At 40.2% G+C, this 24490-nt stretch overlaps 1 protein-coding gene across 1 annotated transcript in view; it reads right to left on the bottom strand.

Moving 5' to 3' along the window:
- LOC103012995 (nuclear receptor ROR-alpha) overlaps positions 1-23473 on the bottom strand; it is a 182841-nt gene extending 159368 nt beyond the window's left edge. The window contains exon 1 of the mRNA XM_028166473.2: positions 23452-23473. The gene's annotated coding sequence lies outside the window, so the exon portion shown is untranslated. The remainder of the gene's footprint in view (positions 1-23451) is intronic.
- Positions 23474-24490: the final 1017 nt, after the last annotated feature.

The raw sequence follows: 24490 nt of genomic DNA, 5'->3' as shown, positions 1-24490 counted from the left end.
CCCACGCAGCAACGAAGACCCAACGCAGCCAAAAATAAATAAATAAATAAAAGAAAAAAAAGAAAAAGAAGTGGCTTCTCTTCCTTTGTCATGAACGCTGCCTCTCTGGATAGCTGGGATTCAGAATATCTATCATCTTAATCAAAGAAGCTATGGAATAAAGACTCATTTACGGAAGTTTCTCATAGGCTAAGGATGGAGGAATCTTATTTCTTCCCTTTGTAAATCAAGGTTCAAATCTTTTCATTCGGAAATATGGATAATGTGACAGTTAAGATTTATACTCTAAAGTTCTTGATGGTACCATTAATGTTTGGTTTTCAAGGTAGAGTTTTGTAAGAGGAAGGTTTATTTTTAAACTTGACACAATTTGAATTTAACAGACATATTTTCTCTACATTTTATTTTCCACATTTACTCCACTGAAACTATATGGCTGGAATAAAGCATCAAAAACAAACAAGCAGACAAGTAAGCAAACAAACAAAAAACCTACTCCATTTCCCCCTTGCTAGGCAACCAGAACCTAAGCTCTTTGAGGTTAGAAATATTGTATACTTTGTTGCACTAGGCTGAAAATGGCCCTCCCTCCCCAAAAGATGTCCATATCCTAATCCCCGGAACCTGTGACTGTGTTATTTCAGATGGCAAACGGGACTTTGCAGATGTGATTAAGTTAAGGATCTTGAGATGGGGAAATTATTCTGGATTATCCTGGTGGGCTCAGTGTAATCACAAGGGTCCTTCTAAGAGGTAGGCAAGAGGGTCAGAGACACAGAAGGTGAAGTGACCATGGAAGCAGAGCAACAGAGAGAAAGACACCAGAAGATGCTATGTTGCTGGTCTTGAAGATGGAGAAAGGGGACATTCGGCCAGGAATAAAGGTGGCTCTAAAGCTGGAAAAGTCAGGAAGGAGACTTTCCCTAGAGCCTCAAGAAGGAACTAGCCCTATCGACACCCTGACTTTAGCCCAGTGAAATTGATTTCAGACTTCTGAACTCCAGAACTTTAAGAGAATGAATGTACGTTGTTTTAAGTCCCATGCTTGTGGTAATTTGCTATAGAAGCAATAGGAAACTAATAAACTCGTTTATCATTTATTGCCTCTTACATCTAGCATAGTGCTTGGCATATATATGGACTCATAAATTAATATTTACTGAATAAATTGAAAATGTAAATGAAGGAAATCATGAGAATGGAATGTACCCAACTCAGGCAACATTTTTTGGTTTAAAAAATTCCCTATTTCTAAGGATGAGAAGAACAGTTCTTTAAAGCTCAGTTGGGTGGACGGTTACTCAGTTAATCCATGACAAGACCCCAGAGTTTATGCAGCTTTGCATTAGCTCTTCAGGGCTAGCAAGCTCTTTCCTGGGAGCAGGTGCAGGAGGGCATGGAGCATGATAAACAGCCTTTAGAGGCTGACTGCTTTAAGAATAACTATTCTGTGTTTCCAAGGACTCAAAGCCCCAGGAAGACAGGGAGGAAGAAGAGGCAGTGTCCATACTGTACAATGCAAAATACCAGCACCTTGAAGAAAGTCTAGTATATAGTAGGCACTCAAGAAGAAAATGGTAGAGGGTACTTCCCTGGCGATCCAGTGGTTGAGACTTCGCCTTCCAATGCAGGGGGTGAGGGTTCGATCCCTGGTCTGGGAGTTAAGATCCCACATGCCTCATGGCCAAAAAACCAAAACATAAAACAGAAGCAATATTGTAACAAATTCAATAAAGACTTTAAAAATGGTCCACATCAAAAAAAAAAAAAAATCTTAAAAAAAGAGAAGAAAATGGTAGAATGAATGACATTAGAGCCAGTGTATAATCGTGACCTTGCACCCCTGCCCCGAGCCCCTTTTCAAAGCCTTCTACAGGAGATGTCAATCTCCCCCCACCTCTGCCTGCTCTGCCTCCCTGGATGTCATTTCCATCAGATTTTACTCATATAAACTAAAGAAGAGCAAAGGAAAGCACCCTCTAACCTCAGACACACACACACACACACACACACACACACACAAACCCAACAAGCCACAGGTATTTTGGCCACAGGGGCTGCAGACCACAGTAATACACCTCACCTTTTCTGAGACCCTCTCGCTTGTTCAATTTCTGCAAGTCTTATAATTTAAAGAAAAATAAACTAAGCCATTCTGGCTGATTGAAGAATAGTTCTCCTAAGGAACTTAACACCTAACGATCATTTTAGTGATTTACAGTAACTTCTCATTCAGGATTCTTTTAGATTTATCATAGAGGTAAAATCAATACCTTCTACCAAACTGGAGAGATTTAGATGATTCATTTTTGAAACATAGGAATGGAAAAAAATTAATGATAACAACTAAAAATAACTCTAGTTCTCCCAATTTAAGATATGGCTGTCTCTTAAGGTCATAATTTAGAAAGGAAGAGGCCTTGGGGATCATCTAGTCCTGCTTCTTTACTTCACAGATGAGGAAAACTGAGGCCCAGGGGGCATTTCCCAGATCACACTGGCTAGGAAATAACAACATTTCTCTGGCAATGGGGCCCAGGCCTTCTGAGTCCTGAATCCAATATGCATATCCACCTGCCTTGTGTCATCAGATGATGGTACAAGTTTGAAGCACATAAAAATAGACACCAATCTTGCTTTCAAGGCGTTTATGCTCTAGCAGGGGCGATAACACGTATACATATAAATTATGACACAAAGCAAACAGAGATAGGCTCTACTAAAGTGGTAGAGATTAAAAAGGAATCTTTAAGTCACTGACCCCTGAACATTTTTTTCAGTTTTTTTTTATTATAGTAATCACACTTGTGAAATAGTGAAATTCTTCCTTTTTCCAAGATTCCTTGAAACCAAGTATTTGGACTTTAACTTAGTAAAGGATTTTACAAAACACCGTATTTGGGTATCTGATTTGAAAAAACAAACAACCAAGCCAGACCACACAATGCACATTGGATGAGATCTTCTGGGCAGGTATCTCCTGTCTATCCAGGAAAGCCAAACCAAAGAAGGCACTGGGTCAAAAAGGAAGGACGAGTAAAGGATAAATCCACTGACCACCACCTGAGGAGGCCAAGACACTCTCTCCTCCCTATTAGTCGTGGCTGGCTCTAAAATAAAAATAACACACTCAAGCTGTGATAGAGGAAAGCTCTTGGTTTGGAACCCAACTACAAAGTATTAGCAAAGAGAGATTATTACCCACTAGAGACTCTCTTTTGGGTATAATTAGAAGAAAAGAAAGACCATTGAATAGTGGGATTTGTGAGAAATATGGGTCATGTGTCTGCAGCACTAGTTGCTTGCAGAACTGGCTATGTGGGTTGGCACACAGCACCGTGAATATTAGAAACCACAAATCTCCAGAGTTTCCTGAACAAAGTTAAAAGGCCTTGTCTACGGATTGCCTGGTCGGAGGTCAGCTCATGAACAAAGCCCCTGGATGAGCTCAGATGCTACCTGTGCGTTTCCTACTTCTCCTTCTCTCCCCCCTCACTCCCCCTCCTCCTCCTCCACTCTCTCCTCTTCATCTTCCCCTCCTTTTCCTTTCATTTTGGATATGGGCATCTCGGTGTGTCTAACTGTAGCTAATGATGCTTCTGCCAACCCCACAGAAGAAACAGGCCCTCTCCATGACAACAACCAGCTAGGAATCCACAAGCAGCTTTGGACAATGGGACAAACCATATTTCCATGAATAAAACCAAGGGAAGCTGATTCTTTTGCCCCTCAAGGACTAGAGGAGTTATTCCCCTGTCAGATTATGCGGCATTCAAAGGTCTGAAAAAGGAACAAACCTCCCTGTATTGACAACAAAACCAATTCTTGAAAAGCTGAGCCAGAGCGGGTACCCTTCAAAAACTTCTTGGGAGCCCATTACTGAAATCAAGCACTTCCCTGTTTTCATTTGTCCAAAGATAGACCCCTCTACGGGATCGTTATCTTGAGTTCTAGAAAGTTAAGTAGATGTCTTTTAGTAGGTATAATTTGAGAAAAAAAGGAAAAGTTGAAATGAATTTTTCAATTCCTTGGGATTAAGTATACCTTGGACAAGACAAAGAGCCACGTTTGTGCACCGTGCTCCCATCTACCTCTGCCTGGAATATTCTCTCAGCTCTTCCTTCACCTTCCTTCATGCTCTGAAATATTACTTAGCTACATCTTCACCCAAGGTGATTTCCAGGAGCCCCCAGTTTGCAGGGGGGTGTCCTAGGTCATCTGTTTCCTTATTACTTGCCTCCAAAGCACTTAGGTCCTGCATTTGTGTACTTTTCTGTCTCTGTGCCCCTGCCTCCTCCAAAAAAAGGGGGTGGTGGTAGTGATACAGATTCTCTGTCCCCAGTGCTTTCTACACATTAGGAGGTCAGTAAGCGCAGGGCAATTCCTGAATGAACACACAAACCCAGTGGCTGGTTTCCTCACAGACCACACCAACAGGGCAGTCCTTCTGTCTCTATTTCTATTTTCCTATCCACTTGTATAACCATGTTTTTAGGAATCAGAGGTTGCTCTTTGTAAAACTCTTGAAAAGACTGGGTAAAAATTATTTTATAAATGCCAGTCTGATCTTCTACTTTATCCCAATGAGCTGCTACTACGTACTATGCAAAGAAGAGAAAATTTAGCAGGGAAGTTTGTGCTTGAAAGATTTTGGCCACAAATGCTCAACAGGATGAATGTTTCCATTTAGAGAAAAACATCCCTATTTCAATTGTGATGTTTGGAATTTCAGCTTACATTACAAAAGGCCTTGGGAAAGGCTTTATAGCAGAGGCTGATGGTTCTTGTGGAATCACTAGGCCAAGTGTATCTTCCTGTCAGCCTGGACTGTCATTTGAGTATATTGACCCTTCCTTGACGGAAAGTCTATGAAAAGCCAGAGGGGGACGAACAGGCTGCAAACCTGCTGCAGAGCATTAACAAGAACAGAATTAAACATTAGCACTTCTGGGACTTATCACACAACTTGGAAATGGTATTCAATAAAAGAAAAGATAATTTGGGGCCACACTACCCGGCATGAACATCTGACTCACAGTCACCGGTCTGGATTTAGAAAACTGCTTTGATCCCCAGAGAGTAGATTGTTAATGAGTATTTTAAAGGACAAGATTGAGGTAGCATGATAAGAGTAGAAAAGGGTACTGGTTTCCAAGGGTTCCAGTCTTGCTTCCACTTCTGTAAAAGCAACTGGAACTGACTTTGAACAAGACAACTGTCTTTGAACACGACACTTTCTACTTCCCTGAGAAACTGTCCTCATCTCAAATATTGGAGGTGGGGACCACCAAATGAACTCTCTGATCCATTCAACTCTCAAATCTGGGCCTCTATGACCATAACATTGAAGAGATTTAAAAGCAGAGCAACTAACACTCATACCTTTTTCCTACCTGAAGTGAAGGTGAGGGAACCTTAATATAAAAGATAATTTTTCTTACATGCTTGCTAACAGTTCATGCATAATTTTTATAGCAAAGCAGGGATTTTAAGAGATTATTATCAGTTTCCTGAATTTGACAAGCTCATCAGTGTCACCTCGTTCTCCTTAAAGACTAATTATCCAAGATGGTCAAACCTCCAACGTAAAAGTAATCAGCTTATAAATCACAGACAAGAAGGTGAAAAAAAGTTAATCTATTAAAAAAATTTCAAGCTTATTAAAAAATTGAATAGTATAACACATCTCCACATCCTCATGTTCTCCTCCCTGGTAAAACATTTGGTCACTCTCGTTTCACCTATCCCCAATTTACTTTCTTTCTGGAGCATTTTGAAGTAAATCTCAGACATCTCGTCATTTTACCCCCTAATGATTTCAGTACTCATGTCTAACTGATAGAGATTAAAACAAAAACAAAAACAAAAACAAACAAACAAAAACAACTGCCAGGTCATTATTATGACTGACAATATTATAAAAAATCCCTTAACATCATCTAAAATACCAGTTCATATTCAAACTTCATCAACCACCTAAAAAAATTCTTTTTCAGGGCAGAGGTGAAACTGATTTCGCCCAGGTCACAATTCTTTGTCTTTTAAATATTTCTTTTAGACGCTACCATTACTTAGACACAGTGTATCTGGACACAGATAATGTGAAGGCCACTTTCATCGCTACTTAATATTTCATTATTTGAAATGTCCTATTCTATGAAGCAGATACAAATGTAGTTAAAGACCCACAACTGGAAAGATATCAAGTAATTCTCATAGTTTTCTCAAACGCGTAAACAATTTGGGCAACTTTAACTGCATGCTTTAAAGCTATTTTGTTAAACTTTATAACATTCCCAGGAAGAATCCCATCTGACAAACCCTAGTGGCCTTTATTTTACCCATATAAAAGCTGAATGTCCTAAACCGTAAAGTGGCCCAACAGCAAATGTAGCATTTTCATCTGTAGCTTCATCTCTACTTCGAAAAAGACACATCTGAAGGAACACAGCAACAAAGAGGCCAGCTTTGTAAATAGGGCTAGGAGCCCTAAACTGTCATAGACTCCGACTTTTGGGAAGGAGGAAGGTGAACAATTTCTCTATTCAGGCCTCTCTGGTAATACACAGGAGCTGCTGTGATTCATAACTAGAAACACTGTTTTATAACACGAGTCTGTGTTTTCTAACACACACTGAAACAAACAAACAAACAAGACTATTTAGAAACCAAAACCAAGCCCTGCAGCGGGGCATTGATATCAAGATCTCAAGATGTCAGAGTGGCTATTGAATCCAGGTGAGGTAGGCAAGGGCCTTATCCCTTTCCTTGGCCAGAAAGTGGAAGCTTCCTGCCTGCTGCACATGCCCACACGAGGAGCAACCATGAATTTAATTTTCTTAAAACAGAAGCATTTTCAGACTTGTGTTTTCCTGGACAGCTGCCCCGTGGTTGTACTACGTAATCAGGGCGTGTAATTGACAGGAATGTGAACCGCTCACAAATTCTGGCAAAAAAAAAAATTACGGAGCTATTTTTTTTCCAGGAAAAAGTTAAGGAGCAGATTCATCCTGTCCATTGAAAACAGCAATTACTTTACATGTCAGCTCATTAGCTACCTTTATATTAAAAAAAAAATCACTGTGATTTGCACTAACTATCAGCATGTATTGTAAAGAAGTAGTGTGGATTCACAGCTCATGCAATGGGATGGTTTGGGTCAGACATAATCTGTGAAATGGCAAATTTAGATGGGTTACTTGATATATATATGGGATTCCTCTCCCAAGAGCCCAAGAGTAGGAGACTATCCTCCCCATGATTTTGCCACTTGAAAAGCTGCCATCTGTGAGGACCTTGTAATTATTATGGTAATACCCAGGGCAGACTGATGAGGCTGCCATTGACATTCACGGGCAGCTTCAGAATTCCTTTCACAAGGCCTCAGACACAGCGATCTCCAAAATAATGGCTGGGGATTTTCCCAGGTAGGAGCTTTTGGAACCATGGAAGCTTTTAGACAAGGTAAAGTGTTGCTGCAATCTATTAATTCTCTTTGAATAAGGGAAAGAATAATCTGAATTAACTTCACTATCAGCCTGAAAGGGGCCCTCTTTTCCAAGGCAGAGGCACAGAAGCTAAACCGTGGAAATCCATGAAGATTGAATTCCACTGAGATAAACCCTGACTCCATCTGAACTCGAAAGGTTCAGAAATGTATACCTTCAGCATCTGTGAAACTGGAAAGCTCCCGTTCAGATCTGCAAGGTGTCTTGAGCTTCTGGCTCTGGAGGGAATAGGGGTATTCTGAACCGTGGAAACCTCAGAAACACATGAAGAAAAAGCTGGGGCTTTAGAAGGTTGGGGTTCGTGTTGGGGGGATTATTTTGAACCAAGGTGAAAAGAGTGGAAACACTTAGGTCTTTCCTTCCATTTATAATACTCCGTGAAGACAGTTTGGATTTTCTCAGAATGGGATCTCTCATTCTTAGAAGTAAAATTGAAGTCAAAATTTGCTAAATCAGAGGTTATGTTGCGATTTTAAGGAATGAAACTACAATTCATTCTGTACTCCATCACTAATTCCTATTGAGAAGCTTTTCTTCCATGACAGCAGTTGGGGGCTGGGATTACTGGCTCAGGATGGTCCTCATCACTGAAGCCACCACTAATCTCCAACTTAATTCTGAGTTTATTTGGCAAGTAGTTGCTAACAGGCAAAATGAGGGTGGAGTCCCATAAGCCACTAAAAAGAGAGACATTATGTACATAAATCAGCCCTGCAAAATATTTCAGATACTGTATCTCAATTATAAAACAGTAGCAGACTGTTAAAATCTGAAAAGTAACACGTAATGTGTATAACTAGTTCTTTTCAGGCATGTTCTTTGTTCCTATATGAATACATTTCACATGAGCCCAAAGAGATGGAAATGGCTTATTTATTTTTATAATTGAGAAAAATGTGTTAACTCTCTGGAATGTCCATGTGTGGAAAAATAATACATTATATGGAACTGCACACACATGATTTATAATGCACATATCCAGGACCAGAAATTCTAACGAAGAACCTTATTCAACAGAAAAAAAAATTTTTTTTTTTCTTCAGCATTTGCAATTCTGGTATACCATAATGCTGAGGCCAAGCATATATTTTATTAGTTTAAATCCTAGCTAAGCAATAAAATGTGTGTCATTTTAAATAAAGAAAACATGTTTTTCACAAAAGTTAAATTTAATGTCCATTTTGGCTCCCCTGCAGTGATGCTATGGTGTGCCACCCGGATCCCTCCCTTCAGGATTGAAGCCCTTATTTCCCCTCTGGCCCAAAGTGTTGACTGCCAGTGGCTCACAGCTGAGTCATTTTCTGAGCCTCATCTTTAGCTAAAGGGAGCTGCCTTGCCCAAGATGATGCCCTTCCCTGGGGGCAGCTGGCATCCAGTGGCTGGTTTGATGCAGGGTAAAATATCCAGTCCCTTTGCCTCCATCTGGGACATCTCTGAAAGGCTGTATCCCTGCTTCTGATCTCTCTGTGGCATCTGCCAAACTCTGGTCACAACTGTATGACAGTTCAATTTCTCCTGTCCAATTCAACTTCCTTCACTCCTTATAGGTGTTGTTCCTAAGTGCACTCCCCAATCAGCTTTCTGTACATAAATCTCAGCGTCTCCGAGTCTATTTTCTGGGGAACCCAATCTAAGATATCCACTTATTTAAGAATACTTTAATAGAGCGACAAGTTGGGAATAATGATGAGTTTTTAGATGAGAATATGGTAGAACTTCACTATCTTCAGTGTGAGGTAGTCCCAGCCTAGCCTTGATGCCAAGAGGGTTGGTTCCAGAAGTTTCCTAAGTTTGGCATTGCAAGGTGAGCTCACTTAATGGTGATCATACCATATAAGAAATTTCATGATGAGGTTTTACTATTGTATTAATACAGACAAATCACGGACAGTATGTGGATGCTTTGGCTGTATGCAGAATGTTAGAAGTTGGCTCTTCTCTCTTGGGTTAGGAGTTAACCCAACCCTTTAGAATTCTTCCCTATAAGTGAGACTCTGGGATAGTTTGACCATTAAAGAGTAGCTTAAGCACTAGGAGAATCTGTGAGAATGGGACCCATATTGGTCATTTTATTCATTAGAAACCTAACTTAAGAGAAACACATCAATAGAATATCAGGTAAAGCAATTTAGGGCAATAAAAACATAGTCTTTAAATGATACTGTCCCCCAGTGGCTCCCATAATGAAAATGAGAACATTTTCCCATCTCTCAAATCACCCCAATTATACACAGGATTAGGTAACTTCCACAAATCAGGCCATGGAAAGTTCTTTGATTTAGAGATATCAGTCAGAACTCTTTTTTATGCAGGGGGTGGGGCGGAGGGGAGGGATGGTGGTGTGTATGTATGTGTGATGGCATAACAGCTTTTCCTTTTCCAACCTGGAAAACCATAGGTTCAGGTGCCTTTGAGGACCGTTTCTACCTTGATTGCACTTTGCTGTGTGAAACTGCAGCACGAAATGAAGATAGCTCCTCTCCCTGCGTTATTAAAAACTCCCATCTGAGAAAGGAAAGGGATGAAAGAGACTACCAGAGATGGTGTTTCTATGAAAAAGCAACTTCCGAGTCCCTAAAGATCTCATAAGTTCATCCTGTTGTCATTGAGCTTGTTAATAGATGCATAATGACAGAAGAATTATTGTGAAGCTGAGATAACTAGGATTTAGATTTCATATGAAGAGATGGACTTTACATTAGAGGCAAAGGACTTTTATTCTCTGATTATAATCATTCTAAAGTGCTTTTTGACCTTGGAAGAAAAAAAATCAGTGTTAAGGTGGAATTGGTTAGGTTATCGCCTAAGGAGGCATAAAAGGCCATCAGGAAATAAATTAAAATTAAAATAGATTCTTTTATTGGGTCACGTCTCATCCTCTCATTGGTAAGCAAGCTTTCCACTCAAGGAATTGATACTGCAGGGGATAATTTTGCTCCTCATGTTTTGACTCAAGTAAAAGTTACAAACAAAAGTGGGGAGGAAGCTGCACATAAAGCTTAAAAGACAGACAGTTCTAAGGAATAGCAGACAGAAACCATGGTTGTGTGCAGCTACTTATGAAGTGGATAATGGTTTTGAAATCAATGGTCCCTGCTAAGTTAAGGGAACATACTTACATTCCAGACCAGACAAACATAGCAATGTCACATGTTCTGACCTTGAATAAATAAATGTCATTTCTTTTCAGAATTTACTTTAAGATTCAGTAAGTAATCTAGGATTATCAGAACATCTACTTCCCAGATTCTTTAACATATCAGGATCACCTTTTCCTCTAGAGACCAGACAAATACAGGATGTTTCCCTTGACAGAATATACCCTCCATTCTTGGAAAGACCAGCCAGTTCTCTTCTCTAGTAGGTGGTTTTCTCCTTTGCATTTACATAGATGCCAATGGTAACTGAAAATGTCTCTTTCCTTTATAAAATCTTGTATAGATAATGCAAACAAATGGTATCTAAGGGGTCACACGTTCTTCATCTTTAGATGATATAAAAATATTCTTAAATTTTCTGGATGAGATTCTGATTTAAATCTTACAAACTGCTAACAGAAACTTTAAAGCAAGCAGTCCTATAAATCAACTCTACTTCAATTAAAAAAATTTAAAAACATGAAACAGAGCAGTTTGATCAACTTAAAAAAAAAAAAAGCAAGCAGTCCTAAAACTGAGACTCAAAATACGTACAGTAAATTGTCAGACATCAAGAAGCCCTTTGAGTTGTAGCATTGGTTTCCAAAGTAATATAGTACAAATCTCACAATAGTTTCACATAATAAATATCTGTTCTTCCTTATAGCTGTTAACAAGGAAAAGATGATTATTTTCCTCCATATTCAAATGTGCAAGAAGAGTGGTCATAAAACTGTGTATGTACACACACACGTGCACACGCACACACACACACATCAAGTCTACAGAAATTAATTGAGCACATAGTAGATACCAATCACTCTGCTAAGTCCAAGATATACCAAGATAATTAAAGCATATCTAGTGGGACAAAGCTACAAAACAACTATTCTATAATACATTTTCTGTACTGTGACCTTAACAATGTCCTGTGGGAGCAAAGGAACTGCAGCAATTAATCTAACAAGGTAGGGTTGGAGAAGGTTTTGCATGGAAGTTGCTATTTGTGTTGGCCTTTGGTGGAGCAGTAAGACTTCCACGGGTGCAGAAGTTGGCAAAAGACATTCCTAGACAAACAAGGTAATACAGTAGAACCAAAGGCACTGAGACATACCCACACACAGAGTCTTCTAGGAACTAGTCATTCAGTGTGGCAAAAACTGCTGGCATAGAAGTCAAGGAAAGAGCAATGGAAAGATTAAGACCAGGTTGTGAAGGGCCTTGTTTGCCATATTAAGTAGTTTAGACTCCTCAGGCAATGGAGAGCCCTAGAGGGTCATTAAGGAGGTAGAATAAGAAGATCCTGCTGACAGTGGAATCCCAAAGCAGGCCATAGTTTTTCTTTTTCTTTTCTTTTTATCCGGGGGAGGAGGGAGTAGGAACTGCTGAATGGAAAGGTAGAATTTTCTAATATACCTGGTCTCAGAGAACAGAATTTAGCCAAGGCATGTTCTTAGCACACAACCCTAGCACCATGAGACAAGACTGATCTCTCCACTAAGAGATTCACAACAGTCCTTCTTATTATTGGTGTTCTACTATATTCACACAGCAAAGCAAGAGGAGTGCCAAGCTGCATCCTGAGTACTCTGCTGCAGATTTACTGCCTGACAAGCCTTAAAGTTAGAAAAATATTCCAAGCTGAATCTGTCACGAACAGCTTTATACAGTTTGTTGTTTCCTGAGTCGTCTGGCCACTGGGAGACCAAGTCTGAAGAACACGTTTCCAATGGTGAGCCTTACTGACAACTGCTTTATCATTCTTCATGTTCAATAGACCAGCATATCGAAGCTCTTTCAAGCCAGGAAGCCAAGCTGATGATGTGAACAACCAAAAAGTGATTTTTCTCCTAACTGCCCACACTTATCAGAAGTCTTTGAATTTATACAGTATATGGGTAGCAAAGAATGCAACACTGATTTTTTATCACTATTTGATTCCCCTTCACGACAGTCCCTTGTGGCAGGAAAGTGGTTAGTTTGCATATAGGACACACCTAGGACCAAAGAAATAAAATAATTGGAATTCATTGTTTTGATGGAGTTGGGGCAGAGTTAGCAATCGCGTTCCTGGGCTGCTGCTTTCCCAGCGAAGCCCGACAGCCTTGTTCCCACCGCAGACTTAAATGTCCTGCCTGAATCCATGTAGATCAATTCGATTCCTGAGCCCGAATGACATGCTAAACTAGCAATAATGCCTTGCACAGGATTTTAAGCGACATAATCAACCGGAGAGGGACTTGTGTCAGTTAGACTTTGTCTCCTTAAAAATCAAGAATAACAGTGGTAAGAGAGAAGTTTTTAACAAGGAGGAAAACCCTAGACAGTTGTCTCTAAGATTCTTCACCACAGCTTCAAGGACAACCAGGAAAAGAGCTGCTATTTGAGGCAACTTCATTATAAAATCATTTTTAATAAGCAATCTTAACAAAGAAAGGGAATACTCTGGTGGAGAAAGCCTCCAGGGACCCAGAGGCTGCCCAGTTAAGTTATTAGGAAGTTTCACACAAGGGACCAAACAGCTATTTCATTGGCCTCGGGGGACAGAGTTTAGTTTTCACCTGTTCTCTAGAGGCACTGGTGTTATCCTGTCTAAGAACAGCAGAGATTGGTAACAATCAATTATCCTGACACCCCAACTTGGTGAGGGAAAGTGAATATTCAGTTTTGTCAACACAAAAAGACACGGTGGAGAGAGACAGATAAATTAACGTGATTCGGTTCATTATACACGGAAGACTTTTCTGAATATGCAGCCAACAGAAAGCCTCATCTGAACCTTGGTGTTCTTTAAGTGAAACAATAGAAACTCGTTCTTGGAAAATGAAGAAAGACCAACAAAGAGAAAAGGGAGTATCATTATCTTCTAACTGTACTGTCCAGCTATGTAAGGGAAACAGTTCTTTGTGCTTATGAAAAAATAATAATGCAGTTTGCTTTACGTAAGGAGTGAGCAAGATTGGGCATGCGGGGTTCAAATGTTTGGAAAGCTACGTGTGGCCGAGTCCTAGTATATTACAGCCGTCTCCAGCCAATTAGCAGCAGGAAGGAAAGAAAGCAAAAAGAACCATTAGCCAGGCAATTCAAAGTGCATAAGTAGTTTTCAAGTTTCACTGCTTGCTTCATTCCTCTGATTTTAATGAAATGGCAAGCATTGGTCTGACAATTAGACCTTCAAACTGGGAAGATGGAGGGGAAAAAAGAAACGCTTCTGCTTTAATAATTAGAACAGCCTTCTCTTTTTGGACTAGATCTTTCCTGCTCAAGAAGCACTTTCTACACAGGTGATCAGAGGAAAGACCAGAAAAGAACCTCGATCTGAGGATAAGAATTTTGTCCGAGTTCAGAGAAGGGAATGAAGTACGGAACCTGTGATTGCTATGATGCTCACTAAATGACAGCAATAAAAACACTGTTTACAGGTCACTGTGTTTTTCACGCCCGTTCTGTGGCTCCCCGCTGGTTATGAGACAAAGCCAAAACCTTACCTCTGTCGTCCACGTCCTCTTCTTTTCTTATTAATACTCTACTGTAGTCAGACAGGTCTCTACGACGCCCCTCCCCCCTCCAAGTCCTCCATCAATCTACCTGATCACACCTACACCTCGCTACCCTTCCAGATCCAGCTCAGCTCCCCAGCCGTGTTCTCCACTCAGACAGACAATCCAACTGAATCACAGGCCTGCAGTCTCGTGCAATTCTTTCATTACTAAAAGTCCCTCAAGTGGGTCTATCCTTCCTCCTCAGATGTAAACTATTGGAGTGTGAGGACTGAGTTAAACTTTCTATTTTACACTGTGCCTAACACGCTGCCAGACACAGAGAAGGGGTTAGAAATATTCAGCTAATAAAATCTTTCTGACTCCCAGCCGCCTGCCCTTTGTACAGGGATTGGCTGTGGTCTGCTTTCCAGCCTGCCTTCCTTAGATTCCAGTATAACAGGTATCTGGATCATCCACCATATAGCCTGCTCCTTCTCTCCTCTGAAACAAAAAAATTATAAGAAAAGATGTATGGATTAAGTCTCTTTCACTGAATCCAAACCTGAATCTTGCACATTCTTGCATTTTTTGCTCTTCTGTTCAATATGCCCTCTAATCGTTATGCTCGGCTGTTAACTATTTAAGACATTAGGAGCTAAAGTCCATGCCTACGAGTTCAACAAAGTCGAACAAGGTAAAGAGCTATCACTCCCACATAAGAAAAATGTTTACCCAGAGTTGGAGGTGAAGTGGGTGGAGAACATTTCACTGTGAGGAATCTCGGGCAGTCACAGGAAAAAGGGTAATTGAATGCGTGGAAATGAAAAAGTCACCGTTTGTGCAGATATGGACATCAATTATAATCAAAAGGACCATGAGACTACAAATACACTAACTTCCTGGAAGTGCAGTTGATAGACCTAGTGTAAAATTTTTTGTATAATTCATAAAGCAAGTGAATGTAGACCAATAACTTTCTTCATATTTCAAACACGTTGACATCTCTGCTGCTCCTCAGTTTTCAGTCCTTTGGATGCAGGTCTCAATAAAGAGAGAAGTTGGTGTAACTGTAAATCCAATCCTAAATTCAGGTACTCTCAAGCGTACTTGAAACCTGGATGTTTAATTCTCTTATGCATCCTTTTGATATATATTTCAGTTCCCTAAGGAACTTTTAGCTTTCATGGTTGTGTTTGTTTGTTTTTGGTTAGGTTTCAGGGAAACCACAGTATCCTGAATCATACTACCTCTTAGTGGCAGTGAAAGTTATACATGGATTATCAAGTTGATCTGACAAAAGAATGCTAACGTACAATTTTCTTATAAATGTCATTAATGTCTGTTAAAGGCTTTGTTGCAGTGGAAAATGAGTTCATGCTGTAAGAAATACATGTTACTACTCGTGTGGGGGGCATAACTATCTTAGAAGCAAAAATAACCAATTTGAACTCTTGTTTTATTATGGAATCAGTTGAGGTGAATGAATAGTGATGTTAAATGGATGTCAGTTCTTTGATGAATGAGGTTAGGTTGTCAAAAAGATTAGTAATGATCATTTTAGGTCAACTGATTTAAATGAACTTTTTCATATGGTGGGAATAGCATACCTCCTTCTCGTAATCAGTTGGTTCACCAAGCTTAGGAGCCTTTATAGGTAAAATAGTTCTAAGGTAAAAGATAACCTGAGTCAATTGTAGGAATGACTGCTCGCTTGGCTTTCTTCTTATATTTTCAAGTGGAAGGACCACTCTAAGGAATGAAGTTCTTTATCGTAGGCTCTATGGGTTGGCTTTAAACCGTGGCTCGGGCTTCCCTGGTGGCGCAGTGGTTGAGAATCTGCCTGCCAATGCAGGGCACACGGGTTCGAGCCCTGGTCTGGGAAGATCCCACATGCCACGGAGCAGCTGGGCCCGTGAGCCACAACTACTGAGCCTGCGCGTCTGGAGCCTGTGCTCCGCAACAAGAGAGGCCGCGATAGTGAGAGGCCTGCGCACCGCGATGAAGAGTGGCCCCCACCTGCCGCAACTAGAGAAAGCCCTCACACAGAAACCAAGACCCAACACAGCCATAAATAAATAAATAAATAAATAATTAAAAAAACAAAACAAAACCGTGGCTCAACCACATACCAGCTAGCTGTAGAACCCTGGGCTTCAGTTTTCACCTGTAGAATGGGGATGGTAGCAACACCTCCCTCACAAGATTGTGGTAAAGATGAAATAAATTAACACGTACACAGCGCTTAGAGAAGCATCCAGCACTTAGTAAGTGCTCCACAACGATTACCTAATGCTGATATTGGAGATAACAGTGTGGTACTCGTGTGCATGCAAGGAGTCAATCTACTCTGAGTCCTGGCTCTGCCCATTTCCAGCTGGATGAGTTTGCAAGTTTTCTCACTTCTCGAAGTTAAGTTACTGACCCCCTCAGACAAGTTTTCTCATCTAAACTGGGGGTACAAGTAGGACAAAGCTCATGGGGCCGATGAGAAGATTAAATGAGATAATGCATGTAAAGCGCTCAACATAATGCCTGGAATATCAGAACTGCGCAGTAGGTGGTAGCTCCTGCTCTTGCTGCTGCTACAGAGACTACTGGTACCTGGACCTTTCCTATCGCCACTTTGATTATTATTACACTATTATTATTATTATTATTATTGAACTCGAAGTAACACAAAATCCTGAAAAGACATCGGCCCTTCTTTAAAGATCAACTCAATCATGTACAAGAGTTTCATTAAATATACAATAAATCCGTCAAGTAGACACCAGTACTTGGTAGGCTAGGCATTTTTATTTTCTAGCGGTGATGGTGGATTTTAAAGAGCCATTCCCCATCTCAATACACCCTTTTGAGCCTATGTTCTGAGATGAGAACACAAATACTTTTTGTCCAAATTCAATTCACAAATCTGAGGTCTATGAACAGCAAACTTGAACCAACTGGATGCTCTGATGGAAACATTTAGCTAAATATTCAGATGTTTAATCAATTAATTTTTTATAATTTTTATTGGAGTATAGTTGATTTACAATGTTATGTTAATCTCAGGTATACAGCAAAGTGAATCAGTTATACATATACATACATCCACTCTTTTTTGGGTTATTTTCCCATATAGACCATTACAGAGTATTGAGTAGAGGTCACTGTGCTATACAGTAGGTCCTTATTAGTTATCTATTTTATATATTGTGGTGTGTACATGTCAATCCCAATCTTCCAATTTATCCCTCTCCCACCCCCAACTTTTCTACTACTATTGACAAGGAAGGGCCTCTCAAACAACTAGGAAAATTGCAGATGGCTCTCTGTGGATGTGAATATGAATCCGCTCAACAATCTGCTGGGATCCAGATGACTATTCTGACCCTACTGTAGCCTCAGTTGCCTCTAAAACACCAATATATATGTATATATGTATATACTTATAAAGTATATACCTATGCTGTTACATCAGTAGAGTATGCCCATCACAAATCCTATTCAGAAACTTTATGAATCAGAGCAAACTCACTCCAAGCCCATAACTATTCAGATTTGTAAATGGAATTCACAGATCCCCACCATGAACTGTGGATTTTAAGACTATGCAAATCTTCTACCTTGGAAGAACTGACTGGCAGGGCCAAGTGCTATCCATTTATATCCTAATATGATGAGACAGAGAAATCCTGTTAAGTTCAGAGGTTTGGCTCTAGATATACAGGCCAAGTCTAACAAGGCAAACATCTCCAGACAGCACGGGGCATTTTTACTTCCTTGGGCTGACTGATCTTGAAGGAATGACATAGATGTTCCTCTGGGTGAGAATAGGGGGAGAGGAGGAGCAAAGGTAGTTTTCAGCACCTAGAGTTAAATATTTACCTTTCCCTTCATTGCTCTTGTATACTTGGATCACAGTGTCAGAACCCTGGAGGTCTCTCTAATTCTTCTCTCCTCTCCCACATTTCCGGCTTAGTCTGCTTTCCAGTTTATGAGCCAAATCTTCTGAAAAGGGTACACTTAGCATTTGTATTTTCAGATTATTTTCTGTGACTATGTGTCCTCACTTTCCCGCAGTCCCAACCTTGAACCTAGTCTGTAAGCTCCTTGAGGGTAAAGAACCTGTCAGTACATAGTAGGTCCTCAATAAACAATTGTCCACTGATTAGCTCTAGAAGAGGCCAGCACTTGTATTTTGGTCATGCCCCATCGGCAGCAAGCTCAGTGTCTGCAAGCTAAGAGATGAATCTTCTGGCAACTTTGTGAGTACTAGTTTGTGACTGTTTGTCAATGGGTGGACGGGAGCTGGATGAAAGCCTCCTGAAAGAACTTGAGTGTGGCTATTTCTCAGGTCTGTCCTAATGAAACATCCAGCCAGCAATTGAAATTATAATTGCCGTGAGTCACACTGTGAGTCACACCATGGGTCACATGGGTTGCCACAGCAACCTATTAACTATATAACCAAAGCACCTTCCATTAGCTTTGCCAAGAATGGTTCTTGAGTTTTCCTGGACTGTGAAAATAATGTGGGTGAGCCCCAAGTTTGGGGTTGCTAAGAGTCTGCAACCAAAAGGAATAGCCTCAAGGAAAGGAAAAGAAAACGAGAAAATAAGGTGACTGTACTTCTTGGGCCCCCTGAGTAAACGGCAACAACTGTGACAAATTGTTGGGTTGGTTTTGTGATATCAGCAAATACCCAAGGAGAGGTGGTCGAGGCCTCAAAACTCATTTTCTCTAAGTCAAACTTAAGCCAAGCCTCTAGGGGTAAGAAGTGAATACATTAACTTAGTCCACTTTAAATGATTGCAATAAATACTTTTTTTTTTCTTTAAAAATACAAAGGATTAGTTCTCAAAGAAATATTCTGATTTGTACTAAAATATTTTTACTCTAGAGAACTAAAATCTCTTTATAAATAATACACTGCTTTAAGTTTACATCTTAGGCATGAGCCTGCTGCAACCAAACATTTGCAAACGTACTAAATTCATTTTTAATGGTTATTTGGGTTAAGATTAAAAATTCCAGAAGCTTCAGAAGCATATTTGATTTTGTTATGTACTAGGGAAAACTGACATTCAGTTGGATTAAACTGACATATTTTCCTGATTGCTTACGGAGTAACTTGTAATTTTTACATGTTTGGAAGTTCCCGAGTGTGGAAGAAAGTAAGCAGAAGAGCCTTAAACAAGAAGAATAAGGAATATAATCTAGGATTATAAATCAGGTGGTTGGGATTAACATATATACACTACGATATATAAAATAGATAACCAACAAGAACCTACTTTATAGCGCAGGAAACTATACTCGATATTTTATAATAACCTATAAGGGATAAGAATCTGAAAAAGATATATATCTATATATAGATATAGATATAGATATATAGATATAGATAGATATAGATGTAGATATCTATATCTATCTATATCTATATCTGAATCACTGTGCTGTACACCTGAAACTAACATGACATTGTAAATCAACCATATTCAATAAAAAACAAACTCTACAAAAAAGAATAAGAAATACAAACAAGGATGAGAACAGGAGGAAGTGACAATGGTCTGTTGACTCTGGAAGCAATCCAGGGGCCAACCAGGTATCTTTCGGGTCTGCGCTCTGGTGGCCGGCTGATAGATTCCCTCAGGTGATGAGCTATGATGCCAAACTTCCCAGTAGCTGGAAATAGCTAAGATTATTTTCTGTTGTATTTTTCACTTTTTCATCTCTATATATGTCATCTTCTAACATTTTAGTGAATGCAGAACTACCCATGCAGAATTAGATGAAGAAGTCAGGAGCAAATGAACAGATTTGGCAAATAATAAAATATGGCAACTAATAAAAACCAAGACAGCAGTTGATTCCAGAGAAAGATACTTATCCACACAGTACTATTACTGCAGGAATGAGACCAGAACAAACTTGTGAATCACAAAGCAAAAGCAGTCTTGCAAGTGTCCAATCAAATACAGGTGCTATATAATCAACCACAAAAATTAAATTAAAATTCTACACCACGGTGTAAAATTTCTCGAGTACATCCCTATCCCACAAGTAAAAATTCTCTTTTATGTTCACACAGCAAAACCCAGCAGCAACATTTCCTGTCAACAGCTGAAGAACGTCGCAAATGTAAGAATTCCTTGACCAATTGGTCATGATGACTTCATACAAGAAGCCCCAAGCTTTGCCTTCCCCCACCTGCCAAGTGAAGTTAATGACAAACACTGACGGTCCTATCCCAGGAACTCAGGAGAATCTGTGTTCTCCAAAGACCATGCTTGTGGATTTCTCTGAAGCTAACAATCAGATTTCCTTTCCTGGGAATTTCTTGCTTAACTCACCCAAAGCATTTTTTTAAAGAAGCAATACCTGTACTTTCCAGATAACAAGGTGGCCTAAAATATTATCAAGTGTCACAACTATTCAGGTTCATTTTGTAGTTCTTGCACCTCTGACTGGTGTACCTGTGAGCTGACACTCGGGTCTGATAATATATTCTGCAACTGTACATGTTCATTTGTAAGTGGAACAATCTCTCTGTGCGGGCAGTTAGGAAACCCAGATTGAAACTGCTAATGTGAGCTGACTTCAGCTGTTGATGATTATGTAGTCAAGCCTTGACCAAGGTTTCCTGAACCCTGGCTAAAATCGGAAGTCTTGAGACGGCCCAAAAATGAATTCGCACACTTCCCTGATAGTGAAACTTTTTAAAGAGCAGATGTCAAGATGATTTAAGAGGAGCTGAAATTTAACATCTTAAGAAAACTTATCAGCAAATTAAGACAGTTCAGTTTTCAAGAAAAATCCGACAGATGCTAAAGAAGAAGTCATTTGGGTGATAGTTATTAGAGAAAGAACTGATTGATTTTCCTCCTCCTCACCAGTTGTGGGGCCTGTAGAGATGCTAAGATCAGAAATATGATGGGCTGCCTGCTGAGTTGGGTGACAAAAACAATTTCCATGTTTATGTGGCATAGAAGACTTTCACTAACATGCAGCTTGGACAATTCAATTTCTCCTTGGCATGGGCAAAGCTTTGTGTCAACTGTCTTTTCAGGAGCTTTCTCCCCAACTTGTCATTGGGCCATTTTATTTTGGGCCCTCTCCCCCAAATCATGAATGTAAACATCAGCCACAAAAACCAAGATGACTTCTGATCTAAATCTTTCTATCAATTTAATATTTGAACTACATAAAGGAAGCTTTAAATCTTTCTACATTTACATTATGCTTAATCCCTAAGAATTTTCCTGCTGATTTTCACAGTTAGAAAGGCACTCAAAATCTATCCACTCTGGCTATATCTTGCTTTTGTTTTAAAGCAGGTATAGCTGATAGAGTTCATTAAGCCTCTGCTGAAAGACCAACCTGTTCTATTGCCTGTTACTGGAGTGCCACTTGTTTTCAACTAGCTACCACTCTCATGCTGTCACCCACATCCTTCCATGAATTTAAATCCAACCACGGGTTATTATTTCTGCAATAGGCCAATGAAATTATCCTTAGGGATGACAATTCCTTAAAGGTCCTTATGGATGGATGGTCTCTATATTAAGTAACATCTATGGTCTCTCTCCTATTCGTTGAGGGGTATTCTTTGTATCCAGTGGAGCTGAACTAGTGGTTTTTGTCCATTTATCCAGGAGCCAAGTCATAATGCAAACAGTCAGCGGCTTTCTGTATGTTGCCAGGTGGCCAGGAGTCCATACCCCAAACCGCCATAAACAGTAGGCACAACCATCCGCCCCTGTTCAGGAGAGGCCCAGGACTGAGCTAGCAGAAAGACTGAATTACTTACCACCTCTAGAGTGGGTCCCACCAGGCCAGGGACGAGCTCATGGGCAAGGCTGTGCAAGGAAGCGCTCTGTACCATGCCTGCCCTGCGGATATACAGAGGACTTCAGTCTCCTGCACTGTCAATCTCTCAGTCATCATGAGCTCAATTATGCACCGACAACAGCAAGAACAACAACAACGACGACAACAAAACAACCCCCAAAAAGCTAAGGGCCACAGACTACCCTGGTGGAGGGACAGCCAACTGGAACCGTGTGTTGAGAGACGAGGTGCTGTCCTGAGCATGTGTCCATTACGGGCCTGAGCTTTGCCTCTTTCCTCCAACATTCCACTGAAGCCCACGGGAGAGCCACGTGGAGAGACAGCAGGATTGGGCCCTAAAAGTCAGGCAACCATCAAATTGGGTGGAGTTGCTTTTGTTTTTTTTTTTTGTTTGATTTTTGGTTTTTTTTGCTTTTTATGTTTGTTTTCTACAAATACAGATAGACAGACAGACAAACCCAAGAGCAGATTTCAAGAATCAACTGAGGCACAAGATAAACTACTTTGATGGTACACAGAATTTTTTTTTTCCTCCAAATGGTTCACATGAAATCAAAAATTTTCAAAGCATAAATAGGAAAAATTGGGGGACACGTCTTTGTCGGCCCTAAATTGTGCTGTAAATATCTCCATAGCTTGCCTTAGAAGGATGCCCAAACACATCTCGTAGGTAGCACATATCTGTGGTCTAAAATAGTTATCAAATTCTAATGACACTCTTAAGTGAAAGTCTAAATAATATGCTGGTCAAGTACAGTGAAAGTTGACTGCCTGCCATCAATGACGTATTGGTTTCATCCTGAGGATCAAGGCACAGTCAAACATCATTGCTCAGAATGCAGATCACAACACTTTACATTGACGTGAGTTTGTAAACTTATGGTGGAGTTCGAATGAAGGCAATTGATGAAAGCAGTTGAACCTGAGAGGTGGGAATGAATACAGAGGATAAATCCAGCGCACATTTCCACATCAAACTACCCATGCCATTTACCAGGGCTCCCAAAGGCCACACGAGCGGCAGCGCCTAGATTCCCGGTCAGTATCTCTGCTCCACAGACACAAGTACAAAACGGCCTAAATCGTGAACTAGTGGTGAGGAAAAGGAGACCAAAGCTTAAAAGAAATCAAGGTGATGTTTCCTAGAAACATACCAACTCGTCTAAGAAGGATCCAGAGTAAGGGTGATCAGTAAGTAATTAAATGATCCTCCTGGCTAGATTTTATGGTTTTTCTAAAGATGAGTGGCTTGAATCGCTAGAATTTATCACACTATGTCTAGACTCTCTTTAACACACACTCAGTACAAACAGGTGGAGATGTACCACTTCCGACCACTACAGGTAGAGAAGTATGACCTCTGTTGACCATGGATCACAGCTGAAACATTAGTTTATACTTGAAAGGCCACAGCAGCCAGACATATGCGAATTCCAACTCTTCAGAAAACTTTGGACAAAAAAAAAAGAATGCATTACTTACATGTATGTGTCTTCTTTGTTACTGAGATACCTAGAAGAGAAGAAACAGTGACAAAGGTAAGAAAGGAGCCTGTGTGTACTTCTTAGAATGTACATCATCCCCAGTGTACTCAGAAACGCATTTTGTTCAGATGGGGATGGAGAGGCAAGATGCATTCTCACCTCACATACAGCGTCACTGGATCTACCCCAGTGTAACGAAACCATTAACGATGGGGCCAGCAAGCATTGCCTACTGGCTTAAGAGGTTCTGTGGTAAAAAGTAGCAGCATGGACAGTAATTAAACAGAGTGAGAGAAGACTTATTTTTGATTTTAAATAGGGGAGACGACCATGTTTATAGGCAGAGTGGGGAAGATTTAAGGCACAAGAGAGTGAAGCCAACTTACTCAGACAAGAGTGAACTGAGCCGCAGAGCAATTAATTTGCTCTGGCCATTGATTTTGTGTTTACTTTTTAATGAAAATGACTCTGTGCTCACATGAAGCATCACTTTTAATGGTGAGGGAAAATACATCCACAAACTGTACCTCTCTGTCTATACTTGTTAAAGTCAGAAGGGGAATGACGGCTACTTCTCGGCAAATGGCAGCACAATGAACACAAACTATGTGGAAACATAAGGGGTTCATGAGTCAGCACCCTTGATACTTCTAAGATGCTTTATAGAGAGCGGGTGAAGAATGGAACTGGGCAAGATTCTGCACCTAAGACCGCAGAAAGATAACGTGAATGCACACTTCAATGCAAACAGTGCTATCGCCACTTCAGAAGTGCTCCATTTTGAATTCTGTATGCTTCATTCTTCTTGGGGGATATTCTTGAGACCAAATAGGCTCAAAGTCATAAAGCTCTTGAAAACATTTAGCTTGTGACTAAGAAGTGTGGTAAACCTTGCATGTCTTTTATTCTTTCAAGTTATTAAGAGAACTATTTAACCCCCCTCTGGAAAGTAACACTGTTGAAAAATTTGGCACTCAGATCAGACCTATTACTTAGCTATGGAATGTATTGGACAGGGAAGAAATCCGTTATGAAAA

The sequence above is a fragment of the Balaenoptera acutorostrata genome, chromosome 3 (assembly GCF_949987535.1).
Source record: "Balaenoptera acutorostrata chromosome 3, mBalAcu1.1, whole genome shotgun sequence".
Taxonomy (NCBI): domain Eukaryota; kingdom Metazoa; phylum Chordata; class Mammalia; order Artiodactyla; family Balaenopteridae; genus Balaenoptera; species Balaenoptera acutorostrata.
This window is presented reverse-complemented; position numbering and strand designations above follow the sequence as displayed.